This window comes from Mirounga leonina, unplaced genomic scaffold, assembly GCF_011800145.1.
Source record: "Mirounga leonina isolate KUSES-001 unplaced genomic scaffold, KU_Mleo_1.0 Mir_95, whole genome shotgun sequence".
NCBI classification, from domain to species: domain Eukaryota; kingdom Metazoa; phylum Chordata; class Mammalia; order Carnivora; family Phocidae; genus Mirounga; species Mirounga leonina.
Genome location: NW_023270865.1, coordinates 24,644,551 through 24,670,967, shown reverse-complemented (window position 1 = coordinate 24,670,967; position 26,417 = coordinate 24,644,551). Strand labels below are relative to the sequence as shown.

The window sequence follows — 26,417 nt, the reverse complement described above, 5'->3', positions numbered from 1 at the left end:
ACCCTGATATCAAGAGTTGCATGCTCTATGGACTGAGCCACCAGGCACTCCTCCATTCATATAGTTTTGCCATAATTACTCTGCAAGTCCCCAGGGTAAAGAGTAGCTGAAATCGATTGAGAGAAAAGTAAGGTTTTGCTCTTAGGGTCAAAATATCTACTGCACAACAAGAACCTCTGCCTCACAGCATTAAAGTGATAAGAGAGCACAGCGGGGAGGGGTGTTGGCTGGTATCAAAATGCAGCTGGTAAATAAGCGCTGGGAGGTGTACGCTGCATTAAATGAGCATCAGGTTCACTTCCTGATAATGGTTCTAGTTGGGGTTGTTCCTGGAACACAAGGAGTCTCATTTTCAGTCTGGGTATTGCATTAAGAGGAACCCCAACATAATGAAAAACATGCAGACATAGGGTGACGGAGACAAAGAAGGCTTTTGGAAACTGTGTCAACCAGGAGAAGTGAGAGGAAAGAGGGATCTTAGCTCAATGAAGACAAGCCAGGCTTGGTTGTGTTTCATGTACTTGAGGAGTGCCAAACACTCAGAAGCAGGAAATGATAGAAATGAGATGATGCATGTGAAGACTGACACACAATAACTGCTCCAGATCTTAAGGAATAACCATAAATAGAACATCAAAGGAGATAAGTAATTAGTGGTATTCAGGACCATGAAAGCTTTAGCAAAGAAAACACACTTGCTCAAAGTCAGGAAACCAGGCTGGGCTAGACCCTCCACTCATGTCACCCAAGATAAAGAAACACACACCCCAGATGAACCCAGGGAAATGCCTTCACCATGGAATGTTGCCACATTCTACACATCACCCGGTCACAAGCAAAGAATGTCAACAACCAAATCCTTAATGAGCTGGACCTGCTTCCGGTCTTCATGCGCCCCCAGAGAGGGGGCCTGGGGCTTTGTTGCCTATGTCGTCAATAAGTGAAAAGCAGAGAACTTTTTCAAGTATGCCAAGCTCGCTGCTCTCCCTCCAGGCCTGAAGCTCAGACCTGAGAGCTGGGGCAGTTAGTATGCAGGAAGGAGCCAGGCTATAAGGAGAGGTGACCAGCTGTGTTTGAAATGTACTAAATTCTGGGCCAAAGCCATGTATCACTCATACCTAATGGTCAGGTTAATGCAACAGTGTCAGTCTCACTGAAGAAGAGAATAATTCTGAATTTTTACCATGGAGTAGAGTGAACAAGAGAGACGGGTCCTCAAACAACCACCAAAGTCAGCAAAAACTTTTCTTTGATCCCGGGCTATAAACCATGGTAATGAACATACACATGAAAGCCAGGTAGATAAAGGTTACCACACAGACCTCGGGTTTTTCTGTGTAATACAGTGAAATGAACAGGTAAAGAGCAGTCCACTAGAGACTAGTAAATGAAAATTAAACTTGGTTCTCAGCACAATTTTTCTACAATGTTTAGATTTCATTTTCTTGAGTTGTGTATTTTTTTTTCTACCCTGGAAAAATCTCTGTAAAGGTATAAAATCTTAAGAGTAGTTATTAGCCAGGTTGTAAGGGTTTCTTTGAGCAAATCACTGCTCTTAATGTAAGACATATGCCAGATGTTCTGAAGAACAGTGTAGGGTAGTAAAAACAGGACCAGGGAGAGAATCAGACACCCAAGTTCTCATTTTGGCTTTGGCCTAACCGTGTATAACTATGGTGATTATACTAAATTTTCATCAACCTACAAACAGAGAGATAAAATGAAGTATATCCCTATAAAGGAATATTATTTAGCAATAAAAAGAATGAAGTATATGCTCTAACTTACGTGAAGCTTGAAAACATGAGGCCAGGTGAAAGATGCCAGACCACAAAAGGCCATATGTCACTCCATTTATAGGACATTTCCAGAATAGGCAAATCCATAGAGACAGGAAGTGGATCAGTGGTTGCCAGGAGCTGGGGGGAAGGGAGAACTGGGACTGCTAACAGGTACAGGATTTTTTAGGGGTGATGGAAATGTTCTGGAATTAGTGGTGATGGTCGTACAGCATAGTGAATATACTCACTGAATTGTATACTTAAAAAGAGTGAATTTTATGTGATGTGAATTCTGTCTCATTCAAAAAACAATAGCAAATATAATAATTCTGGCCAAGTTTTGAGTTACTTCTTTGAGTAGGTGCTCTGTAAGAACACTCTTTCAGAAGAAGAAACTGAAGCTCAGAAATATTAGTTACGTGCCCAGGTTCACATAACTGCCAAGTGGTCGACCCAGGCCCTCCTGCTTCCCAAACCCCACGTGTACTGTACACCTGTGATGTTTCAATCACCCTAGTGTCCTCATCTGTAACATGAGGGTGTTAAAATGGGTCATCTCCAAGTTGCTTCTACATTTTAATAATTGTGAATGCTAGTTTCTTGGGAAGACTTCTGGGGATTAAAGGAGCAGGCCATCCTGAAGGTACTAACCCAGTGCCAAGGACAAAACAGCACCCTGGAACAACAGAAACATTCCTTTTTTATGTCCAAGTTGTCCTAGGTTTCCTGGACATTTACCATCAGTCAGAAAAAGATGCTACCTGGAGAGGCAATTCCTTTATAATTGCTTTGGGGATTCTATCTTTTGCATTAAAAACTCCAAACAATTGGATGGGTTCTGTGCAGAGACCTTCTTTTCAGTGTCGAAAAGGCAGGCCCATTGACTCAGAGCATAGGATCTTGGATATTTCTACTCTCATGGAAGCTCCAAGAGCCTTGTGACTGAGATTATTTTATTCAGAAATTTCTACAGGGTCCTTGCTCAACAGTATTACAAAGCAAGAGGAGTTTATCTTCAATCTGGCACCATCTCCCCATCGTCGCCTGACTTCCTAGCAATAAATAAGGCTCTGACACCTGCAGGGAACTGTATGACAGGTTATTTTATTCCTTCCTGGATCCTGAACCTTCTAAGGTCATCCCGAAGACAAAGTGTAATGAATGAACTATGGACACCACAACAGCTTGGTGAGAAGACTTTTAGGCAGGGGGTAGTTTTCTTGTAATTCTTCCAATCACCTTATATGTAATGCCTCCACATTCCCTATCCATCCGTACTGAAATGACTTACCTAACTTTTCCAGCACTTTCCTAGCTAATTCATACTTCCAAATCTCTGTTTCTATTCAAAAGAATTCCTACCCACCATTAGACTCTTTAGACTTCCAAGTCAGTCTTTGAGAAAGAAGAAATGGAACACAATCCTGGTCCAGAAAAATAGGTCTCCTCTTCAACAACAACAGGTAAAATTAACCTTTCAGAAGCTTCTCTACCATATAATTACTTTTTGGTTTCTCCCCAAAATTTGAAACTGTCCTCTGGCATATGAAGTTATTAACTCAATTCAATTAAAATGTATTTGATTTTGACCATCTCAGGATAGTCCATATCCATATGGAGCATATCCAGAAATGAAGTTCCAAATTCTAGCCCAAAACCCTCCCTCTGAAATGTGTTGAGGTTCCTCATTTCACTTGGTCTTCGCAAGCACCTTTTGTGACTAAATCCCTTCCCACCTCCCTTTCCCCTCAAAATGTGCTTTAACCAAAAATAAATAAATAAATAAATAAATAAATAAATAAAGTTTTGAGCACCTCGTCTGTTTCTTGATCTTCTATCCTAATTCTGGAGTCTGGGCTCTCCAGAGGTGGGAGGCCTAGGAAGGGTCGGCAGGTGAGGTTGGGTGCTAGGAAAAGCTAGAGGGATAAAGCTTCCTGGAGTTCAAACAATAAGGACAGGCAGGGAGGAGATAAGGGAGAGGCAAAGACAGATAGGTGTTAGAAGGCCGACACACATTATTTGCCCATGCCCCAATTCTATCAAAAGAAGGCTTGAGGCAGCTGTGCAATTTTGAAATTCTAGACTGTTTTGCCAACGATCTCAGAAGAAGCAATCTCCAGGTGCCTTTGAAAATCCTCTTGGGCATCTGGCCATCAATTATTGATGCCTGGTACATAGTGTGAACCCACAGAGGGGTGTTGCCAGGCAGAACCATTGGTGTATATGTATGTGTAATTCAGAGTAAGTTGGATCACCACCCCTGGGCATTGGCCTGTAGCACAATGCCATGAAAGCATTGCATAACTCAGACAACATAAAAGAATTCTAGAACTCAGACTTTTCTGCAAAGACTTTTACTTTCTGAAGACTTTTACTTCATCTGAGTAAGTCCGGTCCCCAGCATAGACAATAGGAGAACAAACACTGATGGCAAGACGTTTCTAGATGAGTTCCTATGACCGGGTATGAGTTTTACAAAATGGGACTAACTGCTAATAGCCACTCTGTCTAACACACAGGACGAACGGAGATCAATTGTTCTTGCCCATGACTGCCTCTTGCCTAAGAAGCAAGGGGGAGGCTAAGAAGCTGTTTGTGTTCCTTTGAAAACCTGCTAAGCCTAATTAACCCAGAGGGCTGTCTGAGGTTGTAAATCTGTAGGTTCCCAGAGGAGAATGGGTTGAGAGGAAGTGTTAAATATATACAGATTAATTTCCCAGTGAAGTCTTGGCTGGGAAACGGAGGGAGGCAAGTTCGGACAGCTCTGTAGGAGCAGGTGGGAGGATGACAAACATTTCCTGGAGAACCAGATTCCCCAAGGGCAGTCTCTCTCAGGCGCTGCCTCCCAGCTACTTGGTACTTCAGGCTTACTTCCCTGGAATGAGCCAAACTTTCTTTCGGGACTCTGTAGGCAGAATTTTTGGGCTGTATACTGTGCTGAGAAGAGTGACTGCTATCCGTGTGTGCTCATATAGCCATTTCTGAAAACAAATCTATCTACTTCTTTGCTAGGACAGCCCCGATTAGGTGGAAGAAGATGGGGCTCAGGTACCAGTAAGGCTCTGAAAACAGACCGGAGTCTAGGCTTAGAGTATAAGTGAATAGAACACCGTATTCCAACTGCTGCGTGAGGGAGGTGACTGATGCGGCCCAGTTCTGCTGATTCTCACCTCCCTCTCCAGCATCAACAGCTGGGGGTCAGCAACTCTTTCCTCTTCTCCCTCATCTGGAGTTAAGAACAGAGAATATGAATACAGGAATCCGTTCTCTTGTTACAAAATCTGTATTTAATTATTTTTTATCAGACAACTTGGATTGGGAAACACAAGTTGATAGTGAAGAATAGGGTAAATATTTATTCAAGAATTTTTTCTGAACTATGATACAATATTAGCCATTCAAACCCAACCCAAATTATCAGCTACCAAAACTTGCCACCACCACATAACTTAGCCATAAATTTTTTTTTATTTTTTTTATTCTTATGTTAATCCCCATACATTACATCATTAGTTTTAGATGAAGTGTTCCATGATTCATTGTTTGTGCATAACACCCAGTGCTCCATGCAGAATGTGCCCTCCTCAATACCCACCACCAGGCTAACCCATCCTCCCACCCCCCCTCCCCTCTAGAACCCTCAGTTTGTTTTTCAGAGTCCATCGTCTCTCATGATTCGTCTACCCCTCCAATTTCCCCCGCTTTATTCTTCCCCTCCCGCTACCTTCTTCTTCTTTTTTTTTCTTAACATATATTGCATTATTTGTTTCAGAGGTACACATCTGAGATTCAACAGTCTTGCACAATTCACAGCGCTTACCAGAGCATATACCCTCCCCAGTGTCTATCACCCCGTCACCCCATCCCTCCCACCCCACCCCCCAGCTGTAAAATTTAAATCATACCCATCTCTACACCAGGACAGAGATCCCTATTGCCCTGAAGGAAACTGGGCATATTAAATATGCTGATACTCTGGCTACTGCTATTTCTATGAATAATAAACTGTCTTTTATCTTTGGTCAAAGAATCTCATGCTTTCTGTCCACATTCATGAAACTGTGGCAGGCCAAGTTGGTTAGCTTACTAGTAGAGTAAAATCATAGGTCTTGACATATAGCAGGAGAATACACAGGGTTTATAATTGGAACTGCTCCCCAACTTTGAACTTACAGCAGGAGCTTAATGATATATTTTTTCTTGACACCAGCGACTAAGAAATAAAAATAACTATGCATCTTAAACAAACCAATACTGAATCTTTAAGGCATATCAGATAGAGGTGAAATATACTAAGAGGAGTAAGAAAGAGGGTAGGTGTTCTACACTCTGATCTACAAACAGTGATTAAATTCAGTGCATCACCTCAAAGGCAGAAGCCACATTTGTGTTCAGCAGTGTTAAGTGTACTCCCTTCCTCCCTTTCCCTACTGGAATTTCATTTCCTGCAACCCCTGGCTGTAATATCCACTTCTGTGCAGAAGCAGAGCTGGTTCTCTTTCTGTTTCCTGCTAAGAGCTTCTGGATGTAAAGGGATGGGGGTGGCGCAGGCACAGCAGAAAAACACTGCATAAAAAGCAGCTAAATCATATGATTAATGGAAAAAACTGTTTTGATTTCCTAGCAATAAGGTATCATTGATTTTCATATTTATCTAGAAATTCACTTCTCAAACTAACAAGCATGATTTAAGTAGCCTCTATGCTAGGATGCACTACACATTTTCAACTCCAGTATAGATTAACAGCAAGGAAGCAGAGCTTTGGTCCTTTCCAACATATAGCAACAGGTTTACAAGAAGTTCCAGTTTTCTTCAAAGGTTTTCATGCATCTTATTTCTGCACAAATCAATAAAAGGTTTTTTTTTTTTTTTTAAAGATTTTATTTATTTATTTGACAGAGAGAGCGAGAGAACACAAGCAGGGGGAGCAGTAGAAGGAGCGGGAGAAGCAGGCCTCCCGCAGAGCAGGGAGCCCGATGCCGGGCTCGATCCCAGGACCCTGGGATCATGCACTGAGCCGAAGGCAGACGCTTAACCATCTGAGCCACCCAGGCGCCCCGCAATAAAAGGTTTTTTAAAGCCACCATCTACCTTGTTGAAAACAGAAACTCAGAAGCTAAATTAAGTAGAAAATGCCTGATCAGTGATGAGAACGGGCCTAATAAAACATACTACAGAGATACTGGCCCTTAAAAGAGAACTTGCAGGCTTCTCTTTGCAACTGATTGCATTTCTTTATTAAATTACTGTGAGTGAATCAGGGTTTCTTATAACTATATGAGATCAACTTGCAGCCTATATAGAATCAAATCAGAACTCCAGCCTTGTAGCTTGGCTAAGTCATCCTGATGATGGTCACATTTTCCCTGGGGGGCAGAAGGAATGCTGGGAAAGTCAGACTTTGCTGTGCATGAATGAGTCAGTCTCACCTCACGAGCGGAGTGATGAGCTCAGAAAATGTACATGGGAACTCATCACTTTTTTCTTTTATGACATAAAGCTGTTGTTTTTGTTTATAAAATCACTACTTGCTCATTACAAAATCATTCGTTCATTCAACAAATAGTTATTGAGTACCTATTATATGCCAAGCACTGTGAGGCATTTGGGGGTACAGCAGTGAACAAAACGATGCCTGTCTTTGTGGAGCTTACTATCTAGGAGGGGGAGATAGGCAATAAACAAGAGACCTGTTAAAGCATCCAACTATATCATATGTGAGAAGGTGAGACGTGTTATGGAAAACAGAAAACACTGAACAGGATAAAGAGGATCAAGCATGCCAGGAGTTGGAAGAGCCAGGTTGAAATTTGATATTCTGCACCTGAGGTGGCCCCACTGGGAAGAACACACTGAGCAAAGACTTGTGGAAGATGAAAGAGTTGGCCAGGCCACCGCCTGGGAGGAGATTGTTCCAGATAGAGGCAAGAGCCAGTGCAAGAGTGGTAAACTGGAAGCTGGCCTACTGTGTTTGAGGAATAGGAGGGTTTGAGACAAGGGGCGAGCAAGGAGGAGAGCAATAGGAGGTAAGGTAACAGGGACTGGTTTAGGGAAGGCTGTAAAAGCTGCTGTAAAGACTTTTGTGAGAAATATTTTTGAGCCGCAGAGTAATGTGATATGTACTATGTTTTAAAATGATCCCCTTTGTTTCTGTGTTGAGAATAGACTGGGGTGGAGACAAGGGTAGAAGGAGGGAGACCAGATAGAAGATCATCTTCAGAAATTCCAGCCGGAGATAAGCTCAACTTTAGAGTAGCCGTGGGGATGGTAAGAAATGGTCAGAATCATGATCAGTTTTGAAGGCAGAGTAAATAGCCTGTGCCTTTGGCTCTGACAGAGGGTGTGAGAGACAGCGAGAGGTGGTGTATGGCATCTAAGTATTTGGCTTTAGCAACTGGAAGGGTGGAGCCACCATCACCTGAGCTGGAAGAGCAGTCTTTTGGGCTTGGGGCTCTCTGACCTAGTCTGCATGCATAGATCCACTCTGGAGTTAAGTTCTGGACATGCTGAACTTGAGAAGAGGATGTGGGCAGCTAGATATCTAAATCTGGACTTTGGAGCAGAGCACTAGTCTGGAGAGAGAAATTTGGGAGATGCAAGACTATTTTTTTTTTTTTTTAGATTTTATTTATTTGCGAGAGAGAATGAGAGACAGAGAGCACGAGAGGGAGGAGGGTCAGAGGGAGAAGCAGACTCTCTGCTGAGCAGGGAGCCCGATGCGGGACTCGATCCCGGGACTCCAGGATCATGACCTGAGCCAAAGGCAGTCGCTTAACCGACTGAGCCACCCAGGCGCCCGATGCAAGACTATTAATAGTATTTTAAGACCCCAGAAGATAAATTCCTTTGGGTAGATTTTCTGGGTCCAAGGTTCTTGCTGGTCAAGAGCATATTCAAGGGTTTCCTATGTAATTCTAAAATTCTAATCTTTCCTCTTGAAAGGGGTTAACAATTTAGAATCCCAGCAGTAGTGTCTTAGAGAACTGTTTGTTCCTGAATATTGTCACTTTTTAATCTTTGCCAGCCTGATAGTCAAAACCTACCTCATGTCATAATTTGCAAAGCAGTGATGACTAGTGAGGTCAAAATTCTTATTAGTCATTTGCCTTCTTTGAAAATTGCTTACTTATGCCCTCTCTGTTTGTGAAGATCTTCATATTTGTATCCCCCTAGCATGGTGGCTGTCACTTAATAAGCACCATAATAAAAATAACCGGTCAATGAGAATTTCTATTAAAAAATCCTTTTTAAAAAAATGACTTTATGGAGGCACACTTTGCACGGCAAATAATTCATCCATTTCAAATGTACAATTCAGTATTTTTAGGAAATTTATCAAGTTGTGCAACCATCACCATAAATCAGTTTTAGAACATTTTCATAACCCCATTAAGATCCCTCATGCCCATTATGGTTAATGCCCATTCCCAGCCCACCACTTTCTGTTTCTATAGGGCTGCCTCTTCTAGCCATTTCATATAAATGGAATCATATAATATGTGGTCTTTTGTTTCTTGCATCTTAAAAACAATTTCTTTTTACTAGGTTTTTAGTCACCAGTCTTTATGTCCTTCTGCATTCTCTCTGCCATTTACCCCTTACAAAAATCTTGATTCATGCAGACATGCCCTTTTGATGATATCTCTCTCCCTTTCCTTCAGATCATACCTGATTATCCTGAGGAGATAGCCCTCATGGGACCTGCTAGCACCTCATCTATCCTGTCTCATATAGCCACCACGCCTTCCAGTTTAGGCTATGGAAACCCCTGGTAGCCTCTCCTACCTTTAAAAATTCTCATGCGACTGCACTTAAGTGGAGCACGCATTCCTTCTCATTCGGTCTCCTAGATTTTCCCCCACTGTTCCACTGTTATCATAAACCAACTCTGCTTCAAAAGGAAATCTTTCTGGGGCGCCTGGGTGGCTCAGGCAGTTGAGCATCCAACTCTTGATTTCGGCTCAGGTCACAATCTCAGGGGTATGGGACTGAGCCTGACTTCAGGCTCTGCTTGGTGGGGAGTCTGCTTGAGATTCTCTCTCTCCCTCTGCCCTTCCCCCTGCTGCTCTCTCTAAAATAATACATAAATCTTAAAAAAAAAAAAAAAAAGGAAATCTTTCCTCATTAACAGTAACTAGGCAAAAGCTCCAGATACCATGCTAATGTAGTAGTATATAATATGTATCATATGTTAATATATTCATGTTACTTCACATTCACATCAGCAGCATTTCATTTTTAATTTTCTCCATGTTATTTTTGTCCAGGCCAGATTACCAGCACCAGATTATTATAAGACCCAGAGTTTTTTCTGTACTTCCTTTGCCTGGATTGGTGTTAGTGAACCTTCTATAGCTCCCCTATCCCTTGCTCCCTGGCCAGCAAAAGACACCTCATATCACAGAGGTCTTTGCTAGGACGTGCCCCCGAGAGCTGAAGATGGGCCGGCTCTGAGACACACAAAATGCAGGGATGCCCTCTGCCTGTCTTGAGTTTTGCCTGATGTCCAACTTCCCAGCCTTGCTAGGTGCATTTCCTATGGCAATTCCTACACTTCCCTCCGTGTGGTGCTGCCCTTGGCCTTGCCTTGAAAGAGCTTTGATCAATGCTCAAGGATTACTGAAGCCAGACCATGTCCTAGAGATTATGTTCAATTTGTTTTCCTGCTTCAGGGCCACCAAGCCCTGAGAAATGTGTCAAAGATGGCGCAGGGACTCAGTTCCATATTGCCCTTGCCTCCATTTCCAAGTTCCTCCATGGTGAAAACCATTGAGAGTTATGAGACTTAGTAACACACATTCTCCCTTTCTTTCCCTCTTCCCTAAAACCAACCAAATCTGAGAGTTCACAACAGCCAGTCATCCACGAACTCTCACACTGCACCATTCAAACGGCAGCCACCCTCTTCCCCTTCCCCAGAGGTGATACTAAGAGAAGGGGTCTATGCATCTCAGAATGCACATGAAGCTACTCATACACTCATTCAAACACTGATGAAATGTCTGGACCCTCCAGTTCCCTCCCCTTTCAAGTGGCTCCAGCTCCATCTTGAAACAATTTCCTCAGTTTGCCTCAATCCTTCCAGGGTCTGTTCCATTGGCTTGGCCAGAGCCTGCCCTCACCTCACGCCAAGGCTGGTTTCACTTATGTCAAAACAGCTTCCATCAAGATAGTGGGCTTCTTTTCCAAATTTCTTTCACTGTTTTGAAGTCAGCAGAGAAGACATACTTAAGAAATTGCAAAATGAGTACCTCAATCGGTGTGTTCCAGCTAATGTCATGCACTATTCTTCTCTTGAATCTCTTCTATACAGTGTACTGGGAATTTTTTAAAGATTGATTTTTTTTTCTTCTTTTTCTTTCTTTTCCAAGGCTCTCTGGCAGGCAGAGCTGGGCTGGACAGGTCTCATAATCTGCAAAGGTTCCTGTACACTGGCTTTGTAAGTTTTGCAACATTCTTCTCTAAGCAAAGGATGCTCCTAAGAAGCTGGATTTGTTGGGTATTTTCCCTCTTGTTCATCCATCTGCATGATCCTCTAGGATTCTTCTTGGTTTGGAAGACTTCGATAACAAGAAAGCCAGATCAACAGAACTCTGGACTAGAAAACAGATAAGCCAAGTCCTTACAGATATGGACAGAACAATTTAAAAATCTTGGCTTCCAATCAGTGCAATCTTCATATTGACCAATTTGAACTGTGGCATCATTGAGTATCTTTGTGGCCCTTTGTTCTTAGTTTATGTTCAGACAAGGAACATACAGAGGCATTTGTATTTGTCTACTATTCTTAAGATAACTGCAAGTTAAGCATTAAGGAAACCTTAAATTATCGGATGTATAAGCATCAATGTTGATATGAAAATGTAAAACTTGCTTTTAATGGTCTCTCTATATTAAGAGCTCCAAAAACTAACAAGAGTTATAATAGACAAGGGGGTGAATACCAATATTAAGTTGTAACTACATGCTGTGTACTGAGTTAACTGCACATGCACTTTACCTCATTTCAGTCTAAAGCAACCCTATTAAGGCTGACATTATGTACGAGTCATGTTTTAGAGAGGAGCAAACTGAGACTTAGAGAGAATAACTTGCCCAGGGTCACAGAGGTGGCAGGGGTGGAGCTGGGATTCAAATTCCCATCTGACTGCAAACAAACCCAGCCAGTGACCTTGGGATTCACTGTGGCAAAGCCCCATCCTAATGTTGGGCATTATGACAAGGTTTAGATGAAGGAAAAGGGCTACAACTTCTAACAGCCAAGAGAAACCTCTCCCCACTTCATTTTCCTGGTATGTTTACACCCAAAATATGTGCCACACCCATAAGAAAAGGGCCCTAGGGAAAACAAGAGGTATTTTCAGGCAGGCCCAGAAGGCAGGTTAGTATTTGGGAGGGGTGGGTGGTTTCTTGGGGTGTGGGTGGAAGTGGCCAGCTCTCATTCCATTTCTCAGGTATGAGCTGAGACAGTCCCCAAGATTTCTGGAAAAGTGGAGGCAGTACTTGCTTAGATTAGCTAGAATCAGAGGATTAAGGAACCAACTTGGCCCCCAGCCCAGCCAAGGCCAAACAAAATGGCTAACACCAGCTATACCCTCCAGTGCTGGCCTCTCCTTCAGGTGGTCCCTGGAGCTCAGTCACTGCCCTTGCTCCCCACAGTGCCCTCACTCCAGACCAGTGCTTCTCAAGCAGCACTATGCACTGGACACCTTTTTTTTCACGAGGAACTGCCTCTCCTGATTGCAGGCAGTCTGTGCGTACCTTCTGGCCTGTTGTTCTGAACTCTTGTTCCTGTGGATTCTTGTACGAGATAATGTGCAGTCAAGCAGTGATGGGCCCACACAGATTAGAATAAGGAAAAGGCAAGCAAATCTCTGGGCTGAAGTACCACTCAGATGTCCCTTCAAGTTAAGGACTTGCTGTCCAGCTGGTGAGGAGTGTGTTAGCTCAAGACCTCCAGCTGCGATCTTCATCAGAGTCTGCCTCGGCTTTCAAGTCAAGGTCATATGGGGGCAATTCCTGGCCAATGGTGAGCAAGATGGTATGGGGCCAAGGACAGGATACCTCAAGATGGGCCACTTGGGTGTGAAGATTATTTTGAGTTAAAAAACAATTAAAACTCTGCAGATTCAGGAAAAGCTCTTTACCTCCCCCACAATTGCCTAAAAAGAATTTAGATAGATGACCTGCTCCCGGAAGAGAGCTATCAGCATAGATAACTAAATTATACTATGAACTAGATATGGTGGACAGGGAGGAACCTAGCAAGGCCTGTTTGATCAAAGCCTCTATGTCCCATTGCTTCTGAGTGGCCCAGAAAACATTTGTTTAGCAAACATTCACTGTTTTTCATCTTCCTGTGAATTGCATTCCCTACTTTTGAAATCCCAGACCGCTACCTCCTTCTGCTTAGTTCAGAATGACATCTATACCTCATGGTGTCTGTCTTTGGAATTTCCATGTCGGTGTGGATTCCTTGTATGCTATTAAATTTGATGTTCTCCTGTTAATCTGCCTGATGTCAATTTGATTCTTGTCTGGCTAGAAGGATGGTGAGACAGGATAGTCTTGCTTCCTGACAATGGGGAGATGAGGCCTGGCCATTTCTACACTCCAGGCACATTTTGCCTAGAGCTCCCTGTTGGGCTGATGGGCTTTGTCACATGGGCAGCGTGGTGTATGGCTCCCTTGCCCAGTGCTGCTTTCTCTTGTTTCCTTTCACAGGTGTTATCCCTACAAACATTTTGCACTCTTAGCTCTAACTCAGCATCTGCTTCGTGGAGAACTCAATCTGAGTGAAGGCAATATAACGAAGATTAACAAAGTATTTCCCCAAAAGGAGATGATGGGAAATAACAGTAGCCAAAAAAGGTCTGTTATGGATGGGTAGGACTCAGCTAACTGGGTATAGAAGCAGCCAGCAGAACATTCTTGAGAAGACAAGTTGGATGGATGGAATTCACAAAGATTTCCTTCAAACCTGTTGGCCAGTAGCTGGAAAAACCAAAGGGCAAAAGGCTCCTTCTGCAAAGAAGCTCCTTTGGGTTAGGATTCTCTTTACTCATTACCCAAACATCTTCACCAAAATTCAGCCCAGTATCAAGTATTTGGAGCAAGATTATGTTTGGTTCATGTGTCAGCACTGCTACCTGGGTCCGTGGGCAGGACACTTAACCTCTGAGACTAACCCCTTGGTCTCACAGACCTACGGCGTCATGGGGAGGATTGGAGAGGATAAGGGAATAAGCAGGCTGGTTTCCCGCTTGGCACATAAGAAATGCCAGTGTCAGCTCCTTTCCCTTTCAGAGATTTGCTAGGTAATCACAGGTTGACCAGTTAGACTTGTCTGCTGCCCTTGTCCAGTCTGAAATCCCGGACAGGGCAACTCACAAAGGAGACTGGTCAAAGCCGATTCTGTGGTCTGAGTGGAGCAGAGAGAACCACGGTCAAGTCAGGGAAAAGGAGTCTCTGGAAAAATCAAATTCACAGGGACAGGCAGAGAGTCAGAAATAATTCCAAAAATAAAGATCTGAAAAGGCAGGGCAAATGTGCCTTAGACACAGAGCTCTCACAGAGAGGCATTTTGAGGGTCTCATGGACCTATGTTATTCCATGGAGGATGGGTGTTCGTGTGCTGTGGGGGATCAGGCTAGCACGGGCAACCAGCAGCGACTGTGGCCAACTGCAGGCCATATTCTCTGCCAAAGAAAGATGAGACACATGTCTTTCAAAACACAGACCAAGGGTGGCCTCTTGTTTTGCTTCCATGTCCATCTGGCTAGGGTCAGCCCTCAACTCCCAGAGCAACTGCAAGCTTTCTGGCCTGACCTGAACTCTGAGGATGGTCCCAGAGGTCCTGGAACTGCTCCAGCACTCTGGGTGGAGCCTGGGAGGTTGCCCATCCCAACCAAGCTGTGAGACCAGCTGACCCCTAATATTTTATAAAATATGTGGGCTGCTCACACTGACTCAAGCAACTGCCACAATGAAATCAGATGCACGTGTGCGCAAGAGAGACGCTACCACTCTCAGCATTCACTTCTCTCTGATGTACCTTTCTGCCATTTGTCACAAATATCTGGACAACAACCCTCCTTTTTGGTTCAGCTATCTCCTTTGAAAGGGCTTCTTTCGCTTTTCTGAGGCAGGGATTTCAAAAGCCCAATTGGTTTTTGTTTTTGTTTTTTTAAGATTTTATTTATTTGACAGAGAGAGAGACAGTGAGAGAGGGAACACAAGCAGGGGGAGTGGGAGAGGGAGAAGCAGGCTTCCCGCAGAGCAGGGAGCCCGATGCGGGGCTCGATCCCAGGACCCTGGGACCATGACCTGAGCCGAAGGCAGATGCTTAATGACTGAGCCACCCAGGCTCCCCTGCCTAATTGTTTTTAATATTAAGTGTTTCAACATATTACAATACCATTAGACAGTGAACATTATGGTATTTTTTAAAAGTTTAGAGAGGGTCTCTGTAGACACATGAGTTCAACTCGAGGGGAAAACACTCCTGGCATGAAGAGCCAGCTCCTCTGCTTTTGTATGAGGTGCAAACAGGTGTGGGTATTTGAGTCACAAGCATGTCTTAGAATATAAGGAACTCACTTTGTTACCAAGTGTTCTCTACAGGAAATAGCTGGCAGACGGCACACACTAAACTTGGAACCCTCCAACTTAGAGCAAACGGAAAACATCCAAAAACAAAATCAGAGCCATGGGCCGCCTGGAAAAACAAACACCCCAAAAAGTTATTTCTTGAATTGCACACCAGGAAGAGTGTGATCTGGAAGAATTTGGAAGCGAGAGAAACAAAAGCATTGACCAGAGGACCTTCTCGAATCTCTGGGGGGGAAAAAAAACATGAGCGTTTTCCACTGTGGCCTTGTTCCATTTAGACTCAAACATTTCTGAAAGATAAAGGGGTATCTTAACTTGTTCTGACTTCCCAAAGTGAGGAGAAAACCACACCCACTTTTCACACAGATTGGAGCTTTATGAGGATGGCTGGGTCTCAGGTCAGGGGTAAGGGCACCCAATTCACCAGATACTTAGAGAGCTCCATGTGGGCTCTGGGAAAGACCCAGGACACCATATTGTCAGAGAACACAGCAACTCTCAATAACTAGAGGATTTTTTTTTTTTTTTTGCTGTTGTTAACACCTTACATCCTGAACTCTCTTTAGAGATTTCCTCCTAAAGACACTTACTGCAGTCTTTTAAAATTTGCTTTTATGGTCTACTGAGAGCATCAGCATGAGATTTGTTTACCCTCCCTGTCCAATTTCCTCAAAGGATTTACATATTGGCATCACCTCTTCTCACAAGGTACTTTGGCTTTGGGCAAAAGAACATGATCTCCTAGATGACTTAAGGGAACGAAAAGCTAAGTTTGACAAAGCAGATCTGTGGAAAATTTCAATATTGCTGTTTCTTCAAGAGCTGAAAAGGAGGGATTTTTAAATTATCAGGTACAAAGCTTATAAGGCCCAATTTCACTTGAACTAACTTCAAAACAATCAAGTAAATACATCGTAAGGTCCAAAGGGGCCTCTCACAGACTCTTCCAAATGGGCTTAAGTTCCAGATCAGAGTCTACAGACCTGGTCAAAAGAAAATGTCTGGTTTTTAAAATTGAGATGTCTCAATTCTCTCTCTCCCTGGGGCAGAGGTGAGGGATAGAAGGAAAAAAAGAAAAAAAAAGCAGCTGAGAGGAAGAACAAATAAGTAAAGTGAGTTTTCAGATTTTATTCTTAAATCCCAATAGGGCCAATGAATGAAGCTGTATTTAAAATGCCCTGCCTTGGATTTCAAGACAATGTGAAGACTCCTCAGACAACACCGAATCCAACCATAAATCACTCCCCAGCTTCCATGGATGAATGTGGAGGCAGAAGAGAAAAAACACACACCTACTCCCCCAGCCCCCAGCCCCCACCTCCAACAAGGGGAGCCCCTGTGAGGCATTCACTAGCAGACCCAGAAGGGAGTCAGTCTTGTGCCAAGGAACAGATTTTCTCTGAAAATTAAGGAGATGATATAAAGAGAATAAGGTTCAAAATTCTGAGTGCAGGCATGCTGGCTCAGTGCTGACAAAACAGTGAAAAAGGCAGTTGATTTTTGCCCTCACGGATTTTCACAGTCAACCTATAATTAATGTTACAAATTAATGTGTCAATTTTCTAATGAAATTTATAATTATTATAGTATATTATGAATTATTGACATGTTATATTATTGACATAATTGACAATAACATGCTATATTATTAACATAATGTGATATTATTAACATATTATCTTATTGTAATATTAACATTTTTATTTATACACTAATAAATTATACTATATATTAGTATATATAGCATATATAATATTAATATGTTTTATTATTTATATTATAAATTATATGACAGAAATAAAATTTTATATAATAAAACAGTAATATAAAAATTAATGCATGTTAAAATTTATTAGCTACTAGGTAAATATTTAATAAGATACTATTGGTATATAAAATGATAGAGATATGAATTTATATTCTATAAATTTTAAAATATTAATTACATGAAGATTGTTCCAATAGAAGCACAGGTTACTTCAGAATCTTCTAAAAAAGGGACTGGCCTGCTTTGGGGGTGGATGCGAACAGGCAAGTTTTCCCTCAGGAAGTACCGGGGGGTCTGAGGTCCAGCAGAAGTTAGCTAGGCTGGGAGGAGGCTGAAGCATGGGGTCTGGATTGAGGAGAGAGGAGAGAGGGTCCAGGCAGATATTAAGACCATGTTTAAGGCCCTGTGTTGGAATGTGACTATGAATTCTAGTTCCCCCTCAAACTGGAGATGTACTAGTGGAAAGCCTCTGGGTTGAATAGTTCCCTACCCCCACGCCCCCAAATTCACATCTACCTAGAACCTCAGAACGTGACATTACTCAGAAATAGGGTCTTTGCACATGTAATTACTTAGGGATCCAGAGGAGATCACAGTGGATCAGGGTGGACTCTGAATCCAATGAAGGTGTCCTTCTAAGAGACAGAAGAGAACATACAGAGACCCAGAGAAGGCAGTGGTGTGTAGCTGGGAGTGGAGGTTGGAGTGATGCATCCACAAGCCAAGAAATGCCAGGAATTTCCTGCAAAGACGGAAGCTGGGAGAGATCCATGAGGTCCTTCCTCCCTTGGAGACCCCAAAAGGAACCACCTCTGTTGACAGCTTGATTTTGGACTGCTAACCTCCAGAACCATGAGAAAAGACATTTGCACTGTTGTAAGCCATCGCATTAGAGGTACTTTTTTATGTCAGTTCTAGGAAGTGAATATGGCCTCCTTCTGCCCCCTTCAGCTTTTCCAAGACTTTTTGACTCTTGAACTTCTTTCACAAAAGGATGAAATCTTGTAAAACCTCTAAGACCTGCTTAAAATAATTTCATCATGTTTTTCATGGTTATATAACCAAGTAATTTTAAATAAACATATTAGATATGCTATTAAAGAGCTTTAAAACCCCTTTTAATACAATCTAAAAATATCAAGATGTATTTCCCTGTTTCCCAAGTAATGCATGCTGTTTCATTTACTTCAGATTAATCTGTAAGGATAAAGACAATTTACTGACTCAAATTTAGACGGTATACATCATTTCAAAATATTTAATATATATATATATTTAAAGATTTTACTTATTTATTTGACAGAGAGAGACACAGCGAGAGAGGGAACACAAGCAGGGGGAGTGGGAGAGGGGGAAGCAGGATTCCTGTGGAGCAGGGAGCCCTATGCGGGGCTCGATTCCAGGACCCTTGGGACCATGACCTGAGCTGAAGACAGACACTTAATGACTGAGCCACCCAGGTGCCCCCTTAAAATATATATTTTAAAATACAGAGAAAAACTACCTATGTGATACTTGTGATATCAATAATAGGAAAGACAATACCCTGCTGTTTTAATTCTTGGATCTTTATAATTTTTGCATTTGAATTGTATAAAATGTCCTAGTTCATTTTAAAAATTATTATGTTTGGTATTTAGATGACAAGATGGGAGACATTTCCAGCTGCAACTTGTAATCATTTCTTCTTACATAATACATTATGGGGTGAATAGTGTTTACTCCAATAAATAGCAGCAACATTGGCTAGAGCAAGAGAGAGAAGTTATGTATGCATTTTGATCAGATGTGAACGGAACCTGAAGATCTGGTAAAGATCATCTTCGGGAGAATCATCACTGTTATATTCCTTGTTAATCTGAATCATCAGTGCCCCTATGCTCCTTGTCTTTAAAGACTTAAAAGGGATAGCAACAAAGATGTTACCAAGCAGGGGAAATGATTTAGGACCATACAATGGGCAAAACCACTAGGGTGGCTAGAGCTGATCATCTGGGAGGTGAAGTCATCTGGGTATCTGAATCACAAGAACACCAACTATTTTCCCATTCAGAATCTGCTCTGAGATTCTTAATCCATGTTGGAGGGAAAATGTTTAAGCAATTATTTTATGTTCTGATTTTCAGCAAGACAACTGAAGCTGACTCCATGATCACCTTTAACAACAGGACCTCAGGAACACCACCGCCAGTTCTCGGTAACTTCCCAGTCACAGGTTTGTAATGTGGGACCTCCTGCCCGAGGGTGGGGTCTTGTGGCAGTGAGCTTCAGAGAGCTCAAACCACTGAGTGGTGATTTCGCCCTGGGTCAGAGCCAACAGGCATTAACTGCTGTCATGTCAGCTTCTCTCCTCACTAAACATGCTTCAGAAGGTATTTAAAAAGCAAACAAACCCAATAAAGATGTCAATGTGTATTATCCATGTTTCCCACAGGTTTCTAAAGGACCTTAAACTTTGGAAGGGGCTCAGTTTCTTCTGTGTCCTTTCCGCTATGACATTGGACAGGTTATCAGAACACATGTTTTACCTTGACCGCAGCTCCTTCCTTTTCTTGTAGCACTAGAAATGGACTGCCGTCTTGTCAGCCAAGCATGTCCAGGTATGTCACCTAACAGCATTAAAGACTTGAGTTGTTCACATTGCTCAGACCTCACCTAAAAGTTCTTGTGAAGAGAGGAGTCCCCAGTCATATCTGCTTCCAAACATGCCCACACCTCTAATGGGTGCCTTCATCCTACAGGGCTATTTTCCCTTCCTTGTACAATAAAGTTTGGATTTGCTACTCGCAGCCTTCTATGGAGGGGAGAGTGGAAGGAAAGGTCAAGAGAATTGTGTCAGGTGAAGTGCATCAATGGAGGGATAAAAGACCAATCAGAACTGCTGGGATTACACATCAGACACTCACTACAATTATTAATACTACTTTACTTTGGTATAACTCTACATCTTACCGAAATCAGTAGTAGTCATACTATCAGCATCACTATCTGACCACTGCAAACTTGTGAGGTGGGTAAGGAAGATGTAGCTGTCACCAGTCTGTAAGTGGTAAAATTTAGGAATAAGGATGGTGGAGCTTCATGAAGCCCATCTGGACTCCTGGTCCAGAGCACCTTCCTTGATTCATCTCTTTCCAACCCCTCAAGAGGCAGGTCCCCTCTGAAATTCCACAGAACACAGGTCTTAGACATCTTCCAGTGCCCAGCTTCGGGCTGATTACATTCAACTTGGCATTTGATGATACGCTTCCTCAGATTGATCCCCAGTTGTTTCACCATGCTTGTCATGTTGATCAACAAGATTGTGTACACCTTAAATCAGGTTCATGGCTCTTTTGCAACCTTTTGTCCCTGCCTCCCCCATGTTTGCCCCAGAATGCAGCATATTCCCAAGCACACTGCAAGCCAAGAGCCACAATGCATTTAATAATAGAATTGAATCCTTTACCCTTGGCGTTGAGAAGTAATGAGAAGTGGTAGAAAACAGCATTCAGAGTATCAACAACAAGGAAATGATTTTCAAAACATAAGAGAATTTTACAAAAATATATTTAGATATGGAGCTACATTTTCAAAACATCAATCATTGCAAGTGAGGATGGGGTTTAGAAATAGTAATAGCTACCAAAATTGATATGCATGTGCCATGGTCCACACACTGTGGTAAGCACATTGAGAAACTTATGCAATTTGTGAATATATTCTTGCAAAAACTCATATGGCAGAGAAGTAGAGTGAGATGTAAAAGTCACTCATTCTTATCACCCTCCAAACCATTCCTATAACTTTCAACTTTTATCTTATCCGCAAGTTTAGAGTACCTTCTCCTTTATGACTTCATGCATTTATGGTCTTACTTAGGAGGCTTCCCCTTTTCTTCTAATATTTTCACAGATTTCATTTTTATGTTTAGCTTTCTATCGCATCTGGAATTTATTCATCTATTTTAAAGCAGGACTTAACTTCATAGTCTCCTGTAAAAAGTTTTAGCTAATTATTGCAATAAAATCCATGAAGCAGACTGTCATTTATCCTTCAGTTTTGAAGTGTCTCCTTTTCCATACACCAAATTTCCTGACATACATGGACCTATTTGGGATTCCTTACTTTGTTCCACTGATCGATTTGGCAATTCCTGTGCCACACTGCTTGAATTACTATGGGTTTAAAGTATGGTTTGTTCTCTGGTGAGAAAGCCCACATCCTTCCTCACTGTTCTTATTTTTCCAAAAATTTCTTAGCTATTCACTCACTTTTCCCCCTTCCAGATGAATTCAGGTTCATCTGTTCAAGTTCCAAAATAATTCTTTTCAGATTTTGATGGGAACTGTATTTAGGTATAGATAGGAAAGGAAGGCAGCAGCATCTAGTATTCTTAAAGGACAGTCTGCAGAGCTACAGGTATAAGAACCATGATTATAGATACATAATCTGAACAACTGTTCTTTAGTTAAGGATGCAATAAGTTAAGATCGCCCCCATTAAAAAGCAAACAACAAATTCACCCTAGCCAGCCCTAGCTTAGACTCTTTAAAGTAAATCTCCATGCTGTGATCAGCATCCCACAAGTTTTTAACTGAGGTTATGAAATCCAAGAAGGTTTCTATAAAAGTTATTTTTACCAAATTATAAATCAAAGGTATACAGAGGTTACGAATTCAGACGTTCCTATCACGTAATTATTTCAAATCACTCTCTCCCTTCTCCATTCTAACCTGAATTTCAGAGTGTAGTTTTTATGATATACTATATCTCCTGGCAGAGATATCTCAAAATTATTACCATAGACGTTTAGTGGAACAAGCCCAATTTTAAACTGAAAACAGCACTTTAAAAGAGATTTTTAAATTCTGGCATCCCTGTTTATATAATAATTACAATTCAATAAAAGTCATAATATTAAAATAGTGACAGATTTCCTTTAGAGGAGGTGAAACAGATTTTTCCTTAAAAAGAAAAAAAAAATCCAAAAAATTAAAAGGGTTTAAACTGGTTTCAAAGTGTAATAAGAGATAGAAATAAGACCTCTATTTAAAATAGACAAAAATCTGGTACTGATGTTTTTGGGCAAAGAAAAAGAAAACATATATAGTCTGTCTAGTCTACATTTCTTATTTTTTTCCACACTTCAGGAGATATTATAAAGATAACCATCTAGCATGACTGAAGTGCAGAGATCACACGCGAGAGCAACAGTTTCTCTGTTCAATAGACTGCATTTGGCGAAGAGAGAAGGGTCACCAAACCTCTCTTTCACGAGACATTACACAGACCTTGCTCTGATGTAATGACACATTCAAGGAGGGAACAGATAAACCCACTGTGACACATCTGCACGATGATGGAAGACTACTCACGGATGGAAGACTACTCATGGTGGAAAGGAAGGGCTACTGATACTTGTAACAATGTGGATGAATCTCAAATGCATGATGCTAAGTGAAAGCCTTAAATGGCTACCCGCTGCAGGATTCCATTTATGTAACATCCTGGAAAGGTGACATAATAGGGACAGTGAACATATCAGTGGTTGCCAGAGGCTGTGTGTGAGCGAGGGTTTGACCACAGGGGGGTCACTTTCTAGGGTGATGGAATGGTTCCCTCTTTTTATTTTTTATTTATGTTCAATTAGCCAACATTGAATGGTTCCCTCTTGACTGAGGTGGTAGTTTACATGACTCGCGTTTGTCAGAATTTGTAGACTGGTACAACTGGAAAGGTCTTCCTTTAATTTCTTATGTTAGCATAATGTCTCAATTTTGTACTTTAAGTATATTGCCTTTAATCCTTTCTTCTGGAATTGGGTAAAATTCATTATACCAAACAGTGTAAGCAAATTCTATCTCAATAAATGACTTAATAATAATAAAGAAGAGGGGCGCCTGGGTGGCTCAGTCAGTTAAGCGTCTGACTTCGGCTCAGGTCATGAGCTCACTGTTGTGAGATCAAGCCCCATGTTGGGCTCCATGCTCAGCACAGATTCTGCTTGAAATTCTCTCTCCCCCTCTGCCCCTCCCCCCACCATTCACATGCACTCTCTCTCTCTTAAAAAATAAAAAATAAAAAAATAATAATAATAAAGAAGAATACTCTTGCAAACCAAACTCTGTCTTCTGATACCATCTTCTGTACATCAATAGCATGTTAGCTATTTACTTTGTAGGAAGGATCCACTTAATATAAATAAAGTGTACAATACTGGGTCTTCTTGCTGGTTTGTGCATTTCATTTTTCCAGTATCTAGAACTCACCTTCTTAGTCTTTCCACAGAGCAATGTGGAATTTCTCTCAAGTGAATCAGGTTAACTGTATTAAATGCTGGAGCCAGGATGGTGGTTCTAGGCTCCTGGATAAGAATCTGATCCTGTGGGATATTTTAAACAAGTCCCACATAGCTTCAATCCAAAATCTACGGGTTTTCATGGACAGTCAACTTAATCTCAGAACCAACTAAAGACATTTCAATATTTGCATTAAGAGAAGTATACTGTCCACATCAAAGGAGACGATAATCCTTTTCTGATAAGATTGCACATGGTTGGTTCAGTACAGGCATGAGAAAATGAGAAAATGGCAATCCTGTCTTATGATGAGCAACTGAAGAGATTAAGGATGCTTACCCTGAAGAAGATAATGTCGGGGTGGGGGGCTGTAGGAGGGATATAATGGTTTTACACACAAGTATATGAATGGTTATATGAGGAAAGGGGTAGACCACTTCAAGGTGTCACAGCTTATAGGATTAGTACCCATAAGTAAAGGATGAAAGATATTTGGCTTTAAAAGACAACAATGTTTTAAACACCTAGGACAATCCCGTGAAGGAGTGGCTGCCTTCGGAGGCAGGGAAGCTGTAGGCAGGGTTTTGGATTTGATGGTAAGCCGGGTGAAAGGGCTTCCATGAAGAGAGGTGACCAGCAAAAAGCCAATCACACAGAGCATGGTGGTTTACCAGCTATGCCAATGCCTGAGAGAGACCGGGGCATCTGGGAAAGGCAGTGAAGGAGGAGAGGAAAGGCAGGGAAAGGAAAAGAGGTGGGCACACGGAAAGGAGATGGTAAAGGAGGAGACAAACCCTCTAGTTCATTTTGCCTGCATGGTTGGGGGCTGTCTGTCATTTGATCAGCCTTTGAATTTGGAGAAGCTCCCATTACATGAGGGGTGGTGGGGACATCCTGTCTCCACTCCCAGGAACCAGCCCACAGGCATATGACTTAGATCTGGCTCACTGGAGGCTCCTGTCTAGAACTCTAGAGCATGAGGAGGTGATGCTAGGACACAGGGACAGATAAAGGCTAGTCACAGGAGTCTACTAATCATAGTGGTGGCAGTGGTGGTATCCTAAGCTGACTGTTCCTGTGCCATGACCTTGGGTGTGTTCTTGGCCACTTGGTTCTTGCCCATCCTCTTGAGCCCAGACCTCAACACTTCTGTTGGCGTCTGTAAGCTACCCAACATTCTGTCTCTAAATTTCTTTTCTGTGTAAATGAGCCACAGTTGGTTTCTATTACTTGCAACCTCAAAACTCCATTAGAATCACACAAATTGGGGAAGGGGGGACTTTTTTTAAAGATTTTATTTATTTGTCAGAGAGACAGAGAGCACAAGCAGGGGGGAGTGGCAGGCAGAGGGAGAAGCAAGCTCCCCACTGAGCAAGGAGTCCAATGTGGGACTCCATCCCAGGACCCTGAGATCATGACCTGAGCTGAAGGCAGATGCTTAACCTACTGAGCCACCCAGGCGTCCTGGGAAAGGGGGTACTTAAGAGCTATTTTACATTACCCTTATGTCATATATGAGAATTAAATTCTTTAAAAATCACATGGCTGGCTCCTATTATTGATTGCATTTGGAGAGCTTAAAAAAAAAAAAATCAGGATCTCTACCTTTACCACTACCCCTAATTTCTTTCTTTTCTTTTTTTTTTTTTAAAGATTTTTATTTATTTATTTGACAGAGACAGAGATAGCGAGAGCAGGAACACAAGCAGCGGGAGGGGGAGAGGGAGAAGCAGGCCTCCCCCCGAGGAGGGAGCCCGATGTGGGACTCGATCCCAGGACCCTGGGATCATGACCTGAGCCGAAGGCAGACGCTTAACGACTGAGCCACCCAGGCGCCCTACCCCTAATTTCTTCCAAGGTTCTGAAATACTACATCAGGGCTACAGGGTTCGTTGAGTAGAAGTCAGCACATTTCTTCTCCCTAAAGTTTTCCAGGTAATTCTAATGCCTATTCTCAGGAGTCTGGCATTTGGGTTTCTAAGCAAATGAAAGTAAGCTGAACCATTAAACAATTTGTCTGGTTTACTAAAGTCTTTTCAATCTCCTCTGTTTCAGGCCAAATCTGACCAACCTATAAGCGTCAACAGGGTGAGTCTCAACTCCCACTCCTTTTGTTAGCACATAACTTCTCCCACAAACACCTGCTTCACCCCCCAGCCTCTGCTCTGGACTGTCACTCTCTGGGAGGGCACTTCCCATTCTCTCTGCCTACACAGATCCTACTTATGCATCAAGGACCATCTGAGAATGGCTTCTTTCATGCACTCTTTTCCATCCATTCCAACCTGGGATTTTTGTATAAATGTATAAATGAAGTTGTGTAATTTCAGAGTTGGAAGCGTCCTCTAGTAAGTACATGCCATCTATGTCATGTCATTAGCCCACATATTCCTTTCTTAGAATTAATTTCTTACATTTTATTTCAATTTTCATTGCCTTTATACCTTATCTCTCCAAGTCCTTAAGTTTTTTTCCAGCAACTCTATGGAGACATCGCTGGTGCTTAATATCACTAAGGTTACATTACCACACAAGGAGTTCCCTCATTCCCAAGCAGTGTTATTTCTTGGGCAGAAAAGTAAAGTTTAATCCATTCTAGAGATCCCTCTCTGTTGGAAGAGTTGCAGACATTTTTACAGATACTAAAATCTATCCGGTTCTTAATCTAGTCTGGAACACAAGGTCAAAAACCCTGCCATTCTCAAAATGACAAATCTTGAGGCATTTCCACTACCCAGCGCAGCAGGAGAGGCATGAAAGACAGTCCCTGCCTTTAAGCAGACGGAAAAACATCCTGTGACTTACATGTACCAACTTGCTTCCCCAAACAATTCCTGGCTCTTGAGTACAGCTGGAAAGTGGCCTTTGAAGGGCAGAGGGTATGAAATGATTCACTAATGGGCCATTAGAGCGGCTTTAATCAGGATATTCAGAAGTGATAGATTTCTATGGGAATCCTGATTCTCCCCCACCCC

General features: G+C 42.1%; 1 protein-coding gene across 8 annotated transcripts in view; it reads right to left on the bottom strand.

Annotated features, from left to right (window-relative positions):
- The window catches only part of PDZD2 (PDZ domain containing 2), a 218,570-nt gene that overhangs the window by 92,274 nt on the left and 99,879 nt on the right, over positions 1-26,417 (bottom strand). Inside the window, exon 1 of one of the 8 annotated variants that reach the window (XM_034998741.1) lies at positions 4,952-5,056. The exons of the other annotated variants lie outside the window; for them this stretch is intronic. The gene's annotated coding sequence lies outside the window, so the exon portion shown is untranslated. Of the gene's footprint in view, positions 1-4,951; positions 5,057-26,417 lie in introns of those variants that run through there. 8 annotated transcript variants of the gene reach the window in all.